Raw genomic sequence first — 6,885 nt, 5'->3', positions numbered from 1 at the left:
TTATCTGTTCAAATCTCTTGCTGCTTGTTGCAGTTGGGGGGTTCATTGGCTCAGAGATGTTAGGAGATGATCTTGAGAAGTCCATCTCTGTGTTGCTTTGTGTAGATGGGCACAATCCTCGTGACTCTTGGTGCCTGGCTAGGTATGGCCAGGTGTGTTTTTCAAAAATGAGCAATCAAGCCTCTCCTTTTGGGTGACGMATGGGAGCTGTTCAGCTCAGTGTCTGTCTTTTATTCGTAGCATCTCGCAGAGTGATTTGTACGCTCCCTGCAGATATTCCTAAACAATTTGAATTGTCAGTGTTGGCTGTTAGGGCCCTGGAGYGCTGTGGTCATGCACAGCACGTTGGCATTGACTTGAAGTCCAGCTCTGCACCATGTCGTGGGACTGCACGGGAAGCTGGTCCCTCTGTGCAATAGGTGACACTGGATTCTCTCCAAAGAAATGCAAGGAAATCTCAGTGGCACAGTGTTCCCTGCGCCRTTCCCTTGGCCATTCCCTTTTCCATGGGGCCTACACGACATTGCTCCACATGCTTTTTGAGCAGGAGCACTGCAGCTGTCCTGCCTGCCCAGCAAACAAGCATTTGTTGCTACTTGTCACCTGCATGCAGTGTCTCCCTATACGTGTATACGTTTGCTGTATCTCCAAGGTCAAGGAAACAAATCAAAATTGAGAGAGAAGGCTGAATAAAGTCCATGGGGTGTCTGCGTTGGGGAGGACTGATGGGGAAACTAGGAAAAAGGAGACAAAGGCGTAAAGAAACCTCTTGCTATGAACAGAGAAGGTCTGAAGCGATAGTGGTCAATAGGAAGAGGAGATGCTGCATGGAAAGGCAAGTGAACGGCAGGAGCTTACGGGCCAGGCCGTGGGCCTATGGCCTGGGCACGGTTGGGATGGAGAAATGACCCGCAGTAATCCATAAACCAGCCAGCCTACACCATGAGATGGTCAAGGCTACGCACCAGCAAGCTTTCATCTTCAGTTTTGCTACCTAGGAATATCCTGCTTGGGTCTGGCTACTCTGTTGTGAGAGCATGTTGAGAGAGCACGTTGTTTAGGAAAGCTTTCAGATGATGAACGTGCCCAAGTCTTGTCATGGAGCCAAGTGAATCCATCTGGGTAAGTTGTTCTTGGGGGTTGCTAAGTGCTCTTCCACCGTGGTTAGAATGGAGCGTAGGGCTGAGTTTGGCAGGGTCACCTACCAGTGGCTGTAAAGGGAAGGGCTTCCAGTGCGTTTGCTGAACCTGCTTTAATTCATAGTTTAGTCATTACACATTTCATCAAGTTTAAATTTAGTCCTTAAGCAATGAGGTTTCCTTCCAAGATTCCTCTTTTCCCCAACATTTGGAAAACACTTTTTCATGTATGAACGGGGGAAGAAGAAAAAGAAGAGGGCTAGCGGGTTTGCTCATAAACACTCAACTATCAAATTATGCATTAGTCAGCGCCGCAGATTGAACTGTGCCTGAGCAAGGTACTTGGAAATTACCAAAATATTAACACTGCAATTATTGAGCACAGATAACAGCTATGAATTATGGATGAGTCCAGTTAGCAAAATCATATCCGTCTAATGGAGAAAGGTATGGGGGGAACGTGAGGGAAGATGATTGAGGAGCCCCTTGTAATATGTTCAGTGGCGTCTTCTGCCAGCTCCAGCGAGCTTTTCCATGTGCCAGCCCGGCTGCAAAGCCTCAGCTTTGGACTTTATTTGTCACTGTCACCATTCCCATCCCTGCGAAGTGGGCATGTGCCATGAGGCACAAGGCCTGTGGTGGAAAAATCCCTGTGGGGCTGGGAGTTCATCTTCCTGAGGAGATGCAGAAGGTGGGATCGATGCTGGAGCATGACTCGAGCCTCGCTGCTGACCTGGGGGAAGAACCCTTGCCAGGCCTGCCTCTCTGTCCCGCCATGTGCAACATGAAGATAATGTGGTGCCAGCCTCTGCCAAGCACGTTGACATCCATCCATGAAGGAGAACTCCAGGCCGAAACACCATGATGTGCATGGCCCTGTTTCTACCTGGACAGTGCTGGATGTGTCAGGAGAAAGAGCGGGATGAGGGATAAAAAGCAGCTATGGAAGGATTTACCTGGAGCAAACCCAGTCTACTAATCYATGGCTCACATGAGAGATCATTGTCAGGAAGTTCTGTGCAAGTGGGAACATCCTCGTGACCTTCATCAACCTCCATGCATTAACACATCACCTGAGTCTATGTCTTGCTCATGCAGGCTGACCGTGGACTGCAAAACACACGTGGCGCTTTTTAAGGAAGGTTTAAAATGCAGCGTTTGTCACTATCAACCAAGTTTTTGGCTGAGAAGATGGTATATTAGAGAAGTGGTTCTCTCTTTATTAAACTACTTGCTGCTTAGATTTCCCTTCCCTGATCACTCTTCAGCCATCTCCAATTATAAAGGTGGTGTAAAAGGTACCCAGACAGCTCTGCATTGTGGAGGTGATGAAAGCAAGCCCTGCTGCACAGCAGTGTGTGTTGTTGACAAGACAGAAAATCCGGCTTTTGGGACTCGAGTAGAAAGCACAAAATTGTTTTGTGTCCATRAGACAGCTTTCCAGTTCTGGCTCTGCCATTTGGACACACCTGAGCTTACAGYCCCTTTTCCCTAGGGTTTAGTCCTGCCAAACATTTGCTAAAAAAAAGCCCAACTGTATTAACGAAGTGTATTAAGGAAGCGCTRTGTGAAACCACACCAGACGGGCTGCAAGCCCCGCGGTTGTTTGTCTTCTCCTGGCTGAGCAAGCTGCTTGCCATCTTCTCCTTCACTCCCAAGTGCATGGCAGCAGCAGCAGCTACCTGTGAGAGCCCACGGGATGGCTCCGTGGAGCGGCGATGGGGATACGGACAGGGATGGGGACAGGGATGGAGCTGCTGTGTGGGACCAGCGAGCTGTGTTGCAACACGCAGCAGCGACGGTGGCGGTCTCCAAAGCAGACGGCTTTATATAAATAATATATCCCGGTAATTTAGCAGATTGCAGCATGCATGGGAATACACAGGATTTGCTTTTTCATTGGAAAGGCAAAATCAGGCAGTGGCGCTGGATTAATAGAGAACTTGTTGCAATTTTCTGAATAACTTATAACTTTTAATTGCACGGCGAAGTGCTATCATTTGACAGTTGAGTCTTTGTGGCTGGGGTCTCTGTGGAGCTGGAGGTTTTTGGGAGCACGTGCTGGCTGATGCACCGGGCGGCTCCTGCAGCAGTGCCAGGGCTGCTGCTGGACCGCGCAGCGCGTCCCACTGGAGGGCCGCTGCCTGCCCCGGGAACATCCTTCTGCACAAGAAGTCGCCATCCAGGAGCATGGATTATTTATTTTGCTTGGTTTATTTGTCTTATTAAGCATGTTTTATTTATCAAGCGTGCTTTCTAGGGAGCCATCCGCATTCACGCTCTCAAGCGAAATGCAGAGGACAGCGTGAGGCTCCGTGCAAGGAGCAGGGGCTTTGCAGGCACTCACTCACCTGCGTGTTTCTCATGCACCTTGCCCTGCTGCAGCCCCTTCTCCTCGCCCCTTGGCTGCCCTAAGGGCTCGCTGCAGCCATCCCCTTTGCAGCACAAGCATGCAAGGAGCTCGCTGGTAACACGGTGTCAAGAGGGCAAATTCTCGGCCGTCTGTTCCCTTTGCACACGGATAAATCTCCCMGGTTTGGGCTGGGAGCTTGCAGAGTAACCCGGGCAGTGCTGGCTCCATGAGATCCAAAGCGCTCGTGGCTTAGTTGGGTGAGGGCACCAACACCTTGCCAGCTCTGCCCTTTAATATCCCTGCTTGCAGCTGCGTGACTCTTTCAGTGGCTGCAGGAGCCCAAATGCCATTCTGTGCAATCATTGCTCAAATTGAAATGTAAAGGAAGCATTTATATATATACACACACACACACACACACATATATATATACACACACACATATACACACACAACATGGGAAAAAACCAAACACATCAATGAAAACCTTTCAAACTGCAGAATTTTGTAGGTCGGGCTATCATAATTTATCGAGGTCGGCTGTAAATTTTACATGGCAGCATGATGCAGAGTTTTTGCGTCTTGGCATCTCAAATAATTTTAATTAAGCAGTAGATTTACAGCTTGTTCCACCAGTATTGCAATCTGCTCAGATTGTGCATGTTTTCTATAGTTTTCTTTTACTCCTGTATCCATTTAGCTCAGTGGAATTATGTAACCCATTAAAATGGAAGTATTTTTTTATTCAAATTGTGAATGACGAACAATGATCTAATGCAAAATGATACTTGCAGAAAAGAAGTAAGATCAATTGCAGCTCTGTAGGTGCTTACAGCTTAGTTTTTAACCTAAAAGCAATTATTCTTATAGCTAGTTCCTGGCACCAGCTTACATGTTTTCATGTTTTAAGATGCCAAGAGCCTGAGAGATTAGGATGAGATTCAACAACACGGTGAGACGTGCCTGCCTTTAACCACGTAATTAGTCTGGAGAGGAGAATCGTGGCCCCACTGTGGCTGCCGTTGTCTTCTCCTGTAGTGGAGGGTAGATGTTGCCCATTGCATGCCACTGCTCTATGTGAGTTAGACTGGCAAAAGTACGGGATAACAGCAAAAATTATATGGATGCATAAAGATAATTGCATGTTAAATGCACTTTATTCCTCTGACACAGTTTACTTATTTATTTTGATATTGGCACAAATGGTCTAAGGGTAACAAAGCCTCAGCCTGAGGTTATCTTGTCCATCTTGCTTGGTTTGTTTTGCTGAGAATCCAAGGGATGCTCATTTAATTTTATGCATTTTGAGGGCTCTGCATTACCGCCAGAAGAAGCAGCGAGCTCTGGCTGCCATCCTGAACCTAAGAGCTGCTAGAATAAAGTTGAGGTCTGCATTAAATTAGCACCCGGCAGAAATTACCCTCATATTCAGCGAGCGCCGTGGACAGCACGCAGCAAATGGTCTATTTAGAGATTGCACTGCTGATATTTTTCTCTGTATCTCGCTTTTTGGGGGAGCAAATGAGCTGGCGGGGGCTGAGCAGCTCATTTTCTCCCACTGCTGCTGCTTTCCTTGAAGTCATCATAATCCGCCGCTCGTGACATCACCGGCGAGATGATGATGATTTCACAAACGGAGGATGATGACCTCCAAATGAGGAAGGCACAGCGGGGAGGACTGGCTGCGAGGCAGCCGCCGTTGGATATGGTTGAAATATTTGCGAAAATGTCCTTGCAGTTTAGAAAAAACGAGGCAGAGAGGGCAGGAGGGAAGCATCCAAAAAATATTATCAGCAGAGTGAGTTGCCACCCAGATTTCTTTTTTTTTTTTTTTTTTTTTTTTTCCAGAGTTTTCCATTTGGTGCCTCTGATTCTCTAACCTGTCTCATTTAGCCTTAATGAACACTAGACTTTTTTTTTCACATGCCATATGTGCTGTGGTCCTTAAGAAAATAATAAAAGCAAAAGGCAGCCAAATAACTTATTTTTTATGTTCCGATTCTACCCAACCATAATTTCCATTTTTACACAGTTTGGCGCCCATCTGCAACATCTTTATTCTCAAGAAAGGTAATAAGGAGGGTAGGGAAAAAGCATAGGAATGCATTGGACGATGGACACAGGGAGCCTGAGATGCCCAACGTGCTGTCGGGAGGAGCAGGAGAGGCAAAGAACAGACCCTGGGAGTTCAGCACATCCACTTTGCAGTCAACACTGCACATCCCATCCAGACGCCCCAGTCCCACTTGAATCTGCAGCTAACTACTCGTGATCAAGATACAGGCTAATAACTATTTGTATAAAATATTTAGTGACTCATTTCTCCTGCCAGATGCTTTTGGGAACATGGAAAGCTGTTTGTGGAGAGTTGAGAAATAATAATAATTTAAAAAAAAAAAAAAAAAAAAGTGTGATAATTATTGAATGCATTATTCACTGCACGTGATCTGTCCAGCTTTAGGAAATGCAAAGCCACAAGAGAGGACCCAGCAAGGCATTTGGAGTGTTTTACCAATCCACTGGAGAATAGAGTAACAGCAGCGCTGTGCTGGATAACACAGGATTATCTATCTATATATAAAAATATATATATATATATATATATATAGTGAAACTGAATGCATTTAAAATTGTGGCTTGAAAACGTGGTTTTGGCAAGAAGTGAATGCAGACCCGAAGCACTTTGCTTCCCGAGCCTTCCTCCCGTGCTTGGCACTGCTCAGAGCAGCCTCAGATTGAGCGTTTTTCTAGTTAATGAATAAAAAAACTCAGTTCACGCCTTTAATTTCACTTTTGCTAAACTTGGCTCCGTGGCAAGGAGCAATAAAAAAAAGAAAAAAGGCAGCAGAATAAATAAATACAGGCAAATACGTGGCGGAGTTCAATTACCATTTTCCCTTATTGAAAGTGCTTTTTAACAACTACATCTTCTGACTGACAGCTTATTAATACTAATTACGCCAGATATATGCAACATAACTAATGCAGTGGTACTTTCAATTATCTTCCCTTGTCTTCATTCTTCCCTCTGCGCGCCCGCCCGCCCTCTTCCCATCCCTGGAGCTGCTGCCTTGGGTTGCAGAGCGGGAATGTGGGGGGGGACCTGTTCCTGCACGTGTGGAATTTGCTTCCGTGGCCTCCGGAGTGGATCCGTGGGTCCAGTTTGGCTGCTGAGTAAAACTGGGTAGCACCTCTGTGGTCTTTATGGGAGAGGGCTTTAGGGGATGGAGATTAGAGCCGCAGTGATTTGCCCTTCCCTGTTGGAGAGGTGTGCAGGATTGAGCTGGCTTTGCAAAGTTGCTTCCCTGCAGCCTCATTTGGACCAAAATCCCCAGGAATGTCTAAGCTTTGGTTTTGTCTAGTGTGTTTTTTTTTTTATATCTAATGAACTGT

At 46.4% G+C, this 6,885-nt stretch overlaps 1 protein-coding gene across 1 annotated transcript in view; it reads left to right on the top strand.

The window, feature by feature from the left end:
• Window positions 1–6,885, top strand: part of DAB1 (DAB1, reelin adaptor protein) — a 224,081-nt gene that overhangs the window by 50,273 nt on the left and 166,923 nt on the right. The window lies entirely within an intron of this gene.

Source organism: Nothoprocta perdicaria, unplaced genomic scaffold (genome assembly GCF_003342845.1).
Source record: "Nothoprocta perdicaria isolate Ctin4 unplaced genomic scaffold, notPer1 scaffold_0, whole genome shotgun sequence".
In the NCBI taxonomy this organism is placed as follows: Eukaryota; Metazoa; Chordata; class Aves; order Tinamiformes; family Tinamidae; genus Nothoprocta; species Nothoprocta perdicaria.
Note: the sequence above shows the minus strand (reverse complement) of the source record. Positions and strands in the feature narration are given on the sequence as shown.